The sequence below is a fragment of the Macrobrachium rosenbergii genome, chromosome 3 (genome assembly GCF_040412425.1).
Source record: "Macrobrachium rosenbergii isolate ZJJX-2024 chromosome 3, ASM4041242v1, whole genome shotgun sequence".
In the NCBI taxonomy this organism is placed as follows: Eukaryota; Metazoa; Arthropoda; class Malacostraca; order Decapoda; family Palaemonidae; genus Macrobrachium; species Macrobrachium rosenbergii.
The window spans coordinates 78,258,749-78,269,398 of NC_089743.1; the positions used below are offsets into that span (position 1 = coordinate 78,258,749).

The 10,650-nt window shown below is 35.2% G+C and overlaps 1 protein-coding gene across 3 annotated transcripts in view; it reads right to left on the bottom strand.

Moving 5' to 3' along the window:
- Positions 1-9,025, bottom strand: part of LOC136826027 (uncharacterized) — a 653,467-nt gene extending 644,442 nt beyond the window's left edge. For all 3 annotated transcript variants that reach the window (XM_067082900.1, XM_067082908.1, XM_067082890.1), the window contains exon 1: positions 8,936-9,025. The gene's annotated coding sequence lies outside the window, so the exon portion shown is untranslated. The remainder of the gene's footprint in view (positions 1-8,935) is intronic.
- Between the last annotated feature and the right edge of the window lie 1,625 nt (positions 9,026-10,650).

Genomic DNA, 10,650 nt, shown 5'->3' on the forward strand with positions numbered 1-10,650 from the left:
GTAAATTTTCTTTCAAATGTAGAATTACTGCGGATCAAAAGAATACATTGCATAGTGAATCAGAAAGGATGACTGAATGAATAGGAATGAAAAATAAATTTGTATATATAGATAAGAAAATAATAATGGATCGATCAATGAATAAGCAAGGAAGGATACATTTTATATATGAAAAGAGAATAATAAGTCAATAAATAAATATGAATGAATGAAAGAGTAAATATATAAAAACATAAAGATTACTGAACATACAAACATAAAAAGGATGAGTGGCTATGCATGACATGATGCATGAATACATATGAACCAAAAAATAAAAAAACATGGATAAATATAAAATTATAAAATGACTGGAAGACTGCATTTGCAGAATGAATGGATGAATATGGTTACATTGACTTAAGAATACAACATAAACCAAAGACAAGGCAAAGTGACCTTGGGAATATAAACGTCACAATTACTTAGCACTATCAAATAACTAAGGTTTCTAAAATTCTAGAGTAAATCCAAGTATTATTTTCATAAAATCTATACCACTATCATATCTGCAAAGTACTTCTCCTCTATATTTCTTTTGCTTATTGCAGTACAAAAATCTTCAGCACCACACATACTGTATTACAAGGGTTATGAGGTGCTGATATCGAGAACATAAACAAAAACAGGGCACACAAACCGTGATGTGGTTCTGAATATAACAGTGATCACATAAAATTGTTTATGCTGCAACTGCTCATGCTCTGTTACTCTCCACGTTTTAATAAACCACAAACGTTACGTGTGTGGGTTATATACGTTTAAAGTTACGAGCATTGCCAAAACCAGTAATAGCAAAGTTACGCAGTTTGAAAAGTTATGTTCGAGCTCACTTATCAAGGACATTTGTTAACAAACAAATTCCTTCAAAATTTTTCAATTCTCATAAGTAGATATGAAACAAACCTTTCTATGGTGTTAAAAGTACAATATGTAATCAATTATAAAGCAGGATTATATTAATGCTGTAATACCAAAGGCAAAATACGCAGTTTTAACTACATCTTTGTTAAACTATCCATTCTATTTTTATATATTTGTTTCCTTCAAGTGGAAGGTCATATTTGAACTTTGAGTTCGATGACGTCAAATGAAACTATACGAATTCATCATTGGGATTCTAGCGACATCAAAAAATAATGTCAGCAAAAGAAAAAAAAATAATAAACGTTTGACATTAAGGTAGCACAAAGGGTGACTGATGAGCGTTGGGGATGGTTTAACATCTTTCATGAAAATAGGGGTCGTTCTAAATTGGCCTGAGAATGTCGTCTGCTGCAGAGCTACATACTACAGCCATCTGTAAACATGAATGTAGTTGAATGTAAAACAAAAAAACAAACGAATAACATTTCTCACTACTGATAAAAGCGGAAATGTCTGCTGATATATCGGAGAAAGTCAAATATAACGAGCTTATTACGAAGTTGCAGATATTCTGAAACATATGTTAAGTTCTGGTCTCTCATTTCTTTATGGGAATGATCACTGCTGTAGAAAACCAATGGTCAAATACACCTACATACAGAATGTATCCAACAAGCATAATATAATACAATAAACAAAATCGTAACTGATACACAAAAAGTACTCATACCAAATGAATTACAATGTGCTGAATGGAAAAAAATTTACCTATTTACCAGATACACGTTATGGAAAATCATCCACTAAACAAAATGTTATAAATGGTCAATACGTACTAAATGAACAAATAACTAATTGTACTCGACGGAGAAATCCGTACGCAATGGTTGCTCAGTGAAAAATATCAAATACAAAAAGCAACCAATTTACAAAATGTACCCAAACGCCAACAGAGAAATTTACCACACAGATTAAATAAACCATATCGACATGATGCATCCGGTGGGCGAAACTTGTCCCAATATAGTATACCCGCTAGACAAAATATACCCATTTGGACTATTAGGTACATTGAGTTTGTTACTTGATTTTGTTCACTGGATATATTTTGTCCATAAGAATACAATCTGCCTACTGGAGTGTGTATTCATCAGGTATTTTTAATAAATAAATTGAAATTTTGTTTCGTAGTGTAAATTTATGTTAGATACCTTTGCCTGGTTACTTTCTGTTAATTAGTTGCATATTATACACTGGGTACATTTTGCCCATTGTTTATTACTAGATACATTTTTGTGCTTTGTGTTTTTCGTCGATGACTAACCTAACATACTACCACACGATTCAAAAATATCCACCAGTTCATAAGAATCCAGTGGATGTGACTCATTGATGTTATATCAGAAGAAGACATCCCCTGCGCTTTCACAGTGATTGGCAACGTTTCTCGTTTTAAGTTCATGGTTAATATCGCTACTTACAGATGGCACTAGTAAGCACTTCTGCAGACAAATGCTAATCAAATTAAAAGTACATAAGAAGATGTGTTTAAGAGGAGTTCTATGTTTCTGTATGTTACAGCTTATGCTCGGGAGACTGATGCTAAATGACCGTATAGGGTTTCGTTCAAAATTCACGGACTGGCAACTAACATGCTCCATATTTATCTATTATTTTCAATGCGAAAAACATTTCTTACACACAATAGGGCCATAATATGTTTCTTAAGGTGAATCTATCATATATTTCAAACTGTAAAGAAAATTTCACGTGTAAATTTCGGAAAAAACCAGTTACAGAAACATTTTCAAAACTTTCGTTCTCATCGCCGATGCATTAGACTAAAAAAGTTATCATCAAACCTCAGTTCAAATGTTAAAAAACGAAAAAAAATTGTCATAACAGTAATGTGCTTCCAATGCAACCATAAAATTTTAATAGTCCTATTTGCTTGTTTTTACGCCTCAGCGCTGAAAAAAAATTTACATAAGTAAACGCAAATTAGAATACATCCACTGATATCAACAGGTAACTAGGCGTGTGTGAAGCAACCATTCGGTGGCGGCGCAACTACTGGTGTAACATAGGTCTGCACCAGTCTGCACTACAATGAGTAACGACAATGACATTACCTTGGAAACCGTTTATTTTATATTTGTTAGAGGAATGTTTGGATTTTCATAAAGAAACTTATTTACAAGTTATGTTTCTTAGCCACTTCAAAAATTATGGCTTACTAGCAAATATTCGCCTATGCAATTATTTTTTATTAAGCCAAGATTTTGTTCCCAGGCCTAGGTGTATTAGATTTCTTTACTTACTATAAATACATCGCACTTAGCATTCACATATCTCTATTAACAATTTCTGACCAGAAGCATATGAAGTTATCTGCATTCTTGCACTTCAAGTTACCTTATGAATGAATAAATTATACAAAGCGAGCAGGAGCACTTTTAAGAAAATATATTTTAAGCCAGTATTAAAAAAGACAATTGCCTCCTTTTCTTAGATGTTTTAATGCATAAAGAACCATTTTCAATGCAAATTCAGTATTTATAGGAAACCAACCAACAAACAACTCCTGTCCATTTTTATTCAGGCCATCACCTTAATATCAAAATATCGATTTTTCTATTTCTATGTTTTAAAACATTACATGTCAGTCCACAGTATTTGGATCAAAAAGTGAATACATAAGAAAAATAGAGACAGATTTATGTTATCCTTCACATATACTAGATATTTATTATATTAAAGCCACAAAAGTTTTATGGTAAGTAACATGGAGAAAGAAACCTAAAAAACATTCTCAGCTTGCCTTATTTTAGTTTTTGAAAACAAAATCATCAATAAACTCTTTTAATGTCAACTTTGTTTTCCTATAATAACACACTAAAAGAAATGTTAATAAAAAATAGCCCTAAGGAAAACAACAACATATGAAGCCAGTCTCAATACCACACAGGAGACCTTCCTCCTCCCGACATTGGCGCGAAGGGCGGCACCTACTGGCACCCCGGATGAGCAGACCAATCAAAACGTCCATCCGCGGGCAGCAACCACTCCGAATAGTACACTCATTAACGTGCGCTCCAGCGCACACGCACGCAAACGCATACAACCATCACCGTGCGAGAGGGCTTCGCGAGGAGAATGCCTCAGGCAGCCAATGAAAAAATAGACCTGATCAACCCCCTATATATACCGCCTGACGCCCTGTGTCTCCCAGACTCATCCAGCGTCAGAAGATGACCATCGAGCTGATCGAAACATGTCGACAGAAAAGTACTGAAAAATACCAGACAGACGTCAGAAAAGAAAAAAATACCATAGAAAATCTACGGATTTATATACCAGGTTTCAGTAACCTGCTGTAATTTAAAATAAAATTTCTGCTATAAGAAATACGCTGTTTCATCCATCAATACGAGCATTGGACAATTATTGATAAAATATTGATGTAATTTTGAAAAGAGAATTATTAGAAGAAATTGCGAAAACTCAGTATAAAATCAGTTCGCAAAATCAGCCATTTATTCAACAAAACTTGCCTTAAGAGGTCTTCTTCCTTCCGTATTATTATTAAGAGAGGGCAGCAGACCCTCTCTTAAATAAGGCAGGTTAAATAGGATAATGCATAATTAGAAGTTAATTTATACTAGTATTCTCAATTTTCCATATAATTCCTTCCTTTCCACCTTAATATTGGACGATTGCCCATTCGTATTTTGGCAGGAGAGATATGTGTCAGCAGAGTTTTGCAGCAGTTCTGATTCTCTATACAGCAGGCGATCCCTAGGAAAAAGAGCTGTGGAGGCCAACCCTCAGAAAGAAGAACAAATTTGGGAGGTAAAGCGCCAGGAAAAAGGCAGGTGGCAAACATAAAAGCTCCCACTGCCAGCGTCCTAGCAAGTGAACCAGTCAGGAGGCTCTATCTTGCTGACAGTCTTTATCACACACCCCACTCTCAAACAATGGAGATTGGGGTGAGTAACACTAGGAAAGAATCACTGCCAGTGGATGAATTAAAGGCTCCTCATTGGTTTGCTCATGAGGACAATTACTGCCCACGCTGCTCAGGAAGCCCTGCTGATGGAGAAAGCCCATCTGAATGCTGCGGGAGACTCTCTTAGCGGACATTGGTATGGATGGCTTTGCCACCAGGATCCTGGCAAGCAGACAATCAGGAACCTCCATCCACTGGCAGTGATCTTCCCAGACAGCCATCTCCAGTGCTCACACCAGGGGAATGGTATAACCATCTGTTGCACCACAGTATGCAGTGCCAGAGAATGGTGGGGTGGGGGTCGATGGTGATGGAAAGATCACCGCGGTGGATGGAGACTCCTGATTAGCTCACTCTGAGGATGCTGACAGGCACATCGTTACCTTCTCATGTAAAGGCAATGTCATGGCCAATCGTAAATCTTTGATTGGTGCTGGTTGGTCTAAATAAGTATATTCCTTCTTCTTGTCTTAGATTCTTCTGCATCTTCTTCATCACCTTCTGGCTACTACGTGTGAATTTTGCTGATGAGGGCATCATCTTCTTTTTATCTTACAGTGACTTCCTTTTCTTTCTAGTTTGTTGTTTTGAACTTCAGCATACATGATTTGTTGCTTTGTTATTTTCAAAGTCTGCAGAATTCCATCACCTTTCATCAAGCCTTTTGGGATGAAATGGTATAGGCAATGCATTTAACTTATAGAGTTCAAGGAATGTTTGTAGAGTAACAGCCAGCACAGATGCATCAACTGGTCTTTCACGTGTGGCCTCTTGGCACAAGCAACAAAACTTCAGTTGATGTACTGTCTCCCTTCCAGGAAGATGTTGACTTCCAAGTCCTGCCATTGCTTTTGTTCTATAGGCCGAGGGTTTATCCTTTTGCCACCTATATAACATATGCACTTTCATATGGGATACCTAGGCTCAGATATGTCATAATCCTACCCTGGCCCGATCATTTCATCAATGCTATTTAATTCCCGTGTGATCTGCCTACACCATCTGAACGACTAAAGCCCACCTCCCTTGGCTCAGCTCCTGCGCTGGCACATCCTGTCAATTCAGGTGCAGCTGTTTAACTCTGAAGTGGGGCTATAGCTAAACAGCATTTGGGAAACTAATAACAAATCTCTGTCATTGCCCCAGCACTAAAGCCATGCCAGTTTCACAGCTATAAGTGTCCCAACCAATGTTGCCCTGGTAGCACACTGACACTACACTATTACACTTTTACATTAAACTTATTGCCCATTTTTTCGTGGGGATGAAGTAGATTAACAGATTAATTGATTTTAATCTACAAAATAATGGCTGATCAGGCTGAAGTTACCCCAAATCCATGCTACCCACCTTTGGCCTCATATATGTGAGCTTAAGTACCAGTTTTTGGCATTTTGGCAGACACATTTTTGATACAGTGACAGCCATCTTGGATATTTCTATGCAGAGAAATGATGTATCTACATAATATAAAGCTTGTTTTAATATAAACTGGGGGTGACTTAGGGATTTGAATGTGATTAATCAATTAAATGCCAATATTAAATATCCACCAGGACGCCATTTTGAAAACCTGTCGGCCATCTTGGAAAATGGCAAACTTTTGTGTGGCGGAGGTTGATAATGAGACCAAGGGACAAGAAGAATAGTGGGCAAGTTTCATGCTTGTATCACGATTTGCACTTTTCCCTATTTTTTATGATTACCGCTCCACTACTAAAGCAATGTCAGTCAGTATAAACGAGATTCGGCGCTCATTGTCTGAAACTGCTTGTATTAAATAAAAACAAGCACCATGAGTCTGTCTCAAATGTCATGGAAACTATATAAAACAGACCACGCGTCCTCTATGCTTTGGAGGTACCTAACGAACTCAACTTTCCTCTCTCGCCTGTCATTTAGAAACTGATTCTATAAATAGCTTTCCTCAGTACTAGTAAAACCACTATTGCTCGTAAAGAGGTGGATACTACCCGTCATATGCTGTTTTTCCATTTTCCTTTTGTTTTCTTTATAAGGACATTTCCTACTTCATAGGGGTTATTTCTACCCAGATTTTAACACAAATATATATATATATATATATATATATATATATATATATATATATATATATATATATATATATATATATATTCTCTATAAATAATGTATTAAATATTATTAATATATATAATACATATCTTATGTATATATATATATATATATATATATATATATATATATATATATATAAATATATATATATATATATATACTATATATATATATATATATATATATATATATATATAAATATATGTGTGCATACCTTTATAATTATTTTGCAAAATACGTCACAGGAAACAAAATAATTGGCTATATTGTTAATATCAAAGAAGGATGCCCTACAGTTTATTTACACAATGTGCAATGAAAATATAATCCACATATCTACAAACAAAATAAACTCAATAATTCATAATTCGCAAGAACGGCTAAGGCTACGATCCCACTGAGAATAACGAGCTATAAATCATCTGATATCGAAAGGGAATTTAACCATAAAAACGACAAAAATCCCTACCCTAACCTTGCGTATGGTCATCTCTAAACTAGTTTTTAAAGACATGGTTTGGGTGTAACCTAAGGCCATAAATATTGGTTACGACCTTAAAAAGTACTGCAACAGTTTTAATTAGTTTTAACAGTATTATTTCTGAAATTTAATTTAAAACAAAATATATTAACTCATAGAGAAAGTAGACAAAGTAATGTCAGATGTAGTACCCAAAGTATCTTTAATCCATTCACTGTTGTGGGGTAATAATACCATAGAAATCTCCAACGCCGGCGGCAGGCGACATCTATGCAGTTAACAGATAATTATAAATTCCAAATGATTTCCGTTAAAAATTTTGCTGGTCAATACTAACTGCCTTCAAAAACATGTTTGCACCTTGCTGGTCATATGCAGCAATACAAAACGGTTTAGGTTTCCGTGTTATGCTATCTTCTCGTTAAAAAAAAAAAGAAGAAAAAAAACTATGATTCTAAATCGGTAAAATTTTAGAAGTTGCCAATATAAAATAATACCACGTAACCTAAGGGTGTTTACTGGTTACAATTTTGTCCTATTAGCTATGGAGGTGGTTGGGGGACTGGTATTGTCTTACCTTATAAGTCGTAATTTGATGAAGAGGTCTTTTCAAAAACGTAGGTTACAATTTCATATCGTGTATTGGCAACTTATAAAATAATACCTCTAAATCAATCTGATCTCCAAAAAACGAGACTGTGAATTTATGCTGCTGGATAAACTCTTCCAACCATAGCCTAACGACAACCACCGTGAAAAGTATCACAGTAGCATAAACACGGACCTGGTTACCGTAGGCTAGCTAGGCTAACCTTGAGAAATGTTTTGTTATTATTCATTCGGACATACATTTAACCTATAGCTACTACTACAAAATGAAACTAAGTATTGAATACGTAAAAAATCATACATTTTACCCTGAACTTGGGGATAAAACACCAAAGTTAAATGCACGTGCCATTTAAAATCTCCAGGACCGAGGTGAAACGTGTCTCCCGTCCGGGTGTCAACATTGCTCATTTTCTTTAATGAAATGAAAATAGAAAACGTAATCGTCACTACATTTAGGGGATCGCTTGCACTTATCTACGCACTTGGCAACAGAAATTAAAGCATCATCGATTAAAAATAGAACCAGATGCCTCAGGCCTATAGCCCACATCAACAAAATACAAGATGCAACCATAGAAGTGTCACTTGGCTATGTCAGCGCAACGACCGCTCAAGGGCATCATCAGCTGATGAACCATAACAAAAAATGAGACATGCAAAAAAGAAAAAAATGAAGCATTCTGACACGAATTTTTCGTTTTCGGTAACACACAAAGGTTGGTAAGATATTTTTGCACTAGCTATTACGACTCAGTGCCATAAATTATTAGAAATTACAAGCTGGAGCCATGATAACTAATAATAAAAGCCTGGCAAAGATAATATCTCACCCGTTCACTGAACACGATGCGACTCGCCTCTCACACCCGGCAACTCAAGCATAATGTCGGGGTACCGTGCCAAACTCAATTGGTCTTACTTGTATAACACACATTCCGTGATCAAGACATTGTTTGTATACATACTAAACATATCGCGTATACGTACATAACCTTGTTACTTTTACATATCATGAAAAAAGTTATTGAGACGACAGAGAAAACCAAAGATTTATTAGACCCCGATAAAGTGAATCAAGATGGAGGGCTCTTAACGACGGAGGACATCCTATTGCTGCATTAGTCTTTAATATGGGAGCGGCTCATCACGTGACGGACCACCTTTGAATGCTTTGATTATCTCTAGTATACTCATTAGTTTCTGAGCAACCATTTTTTCAGCCTTAAGCGAAATTTTATTTTAATTTCCTTTTAAGCTAATAAATCAAGGTTATATTGCTTAACCTTGAAATAATTAAGATACACGAATCTTTTATTAAAAAATATATAAGTACCAAACAAGAAATTCAGTATACATTACGTTTAAACAGACAGACCTCGCGCTGGCATAAGACCAGCTGAATTTAGAACAACAAAAACAGACATATACCCCAGCAAGATCTTGCGACTCGTCAATTTACAGACGTACATTTCTAAGAACGTGACATTTTTGTGGGCGAATTAAAAACGCATCCTCATTAACGACAATCTTAGCATAAAGCCAGTAGACAAGAATATAAAAAGAACTCTTCATCCACGTGAGTTATGGGGCTAATGCATGTTAATTTTTACAATTAATAATATATATATATATATATATTATATATATATATATATATATATATATATATATATATAATATATTATATATATATATCCTATATATATATATATATATATATATATATATATATATATAATACTAATACAATTGTGACATGCACCAGAGATAAACAAGTCACCGACACTTTAAATGCCGAGTTGTGGTTGAAGCCCCTAAACAGAAAACTCCACATTAACCTCTTCATATGCCTAAACAAAAGACTCATCAACAGCATCATCATCATCTGTACACACTAAATCATTCATCTCTATCTTGTATACTTCTTGAATGTTACGGTTCTTTTCCATTGCCTTTTCCATACCATCTAATCCAACAGTCTCCTTCCCCTTAACGCCTCTGAATTATGGCATCTTTTTACCCGCCTACTGTCCTCTATTTTTTGCACACGACTAAAGCATTTAAAAAGAATAATTCATCCTTCTCATACACTAACTTGTTTACCACCACTCCTACGTATCTCCACTTTTCTCCCCATTTCAGTTCTGATTCAACAACCTATTTTTTTTTTTTTTTTCATTCTAATTCCACATCCAAACTCCATTTCTATAAAGCCGAGTCAGCTCAATAATCACTTCATACACTCCGACCTTGGCTTCCAGTAAACACACTTAAATTTCTTCCCGACCTTCTGCACAAAACCTACTTCCTTCTTTGCTTCATAATATAATCTATTATATATACTATCAAATACCTATACAAATCTACCTTTTAAATTCTTCCTGCATCCTTATTGGCATTTATGCTTCATCTTTACAGTTTCATACATACCAGTACTATTATTCTCGTTCACATTTCCTCTCGACTTTCTCTTCCTACAAATGCTTTCAGACTTTCACTAGTTTCTATGTATCTTCGCTATTTACAAGCAGTTCTGTATTATCTG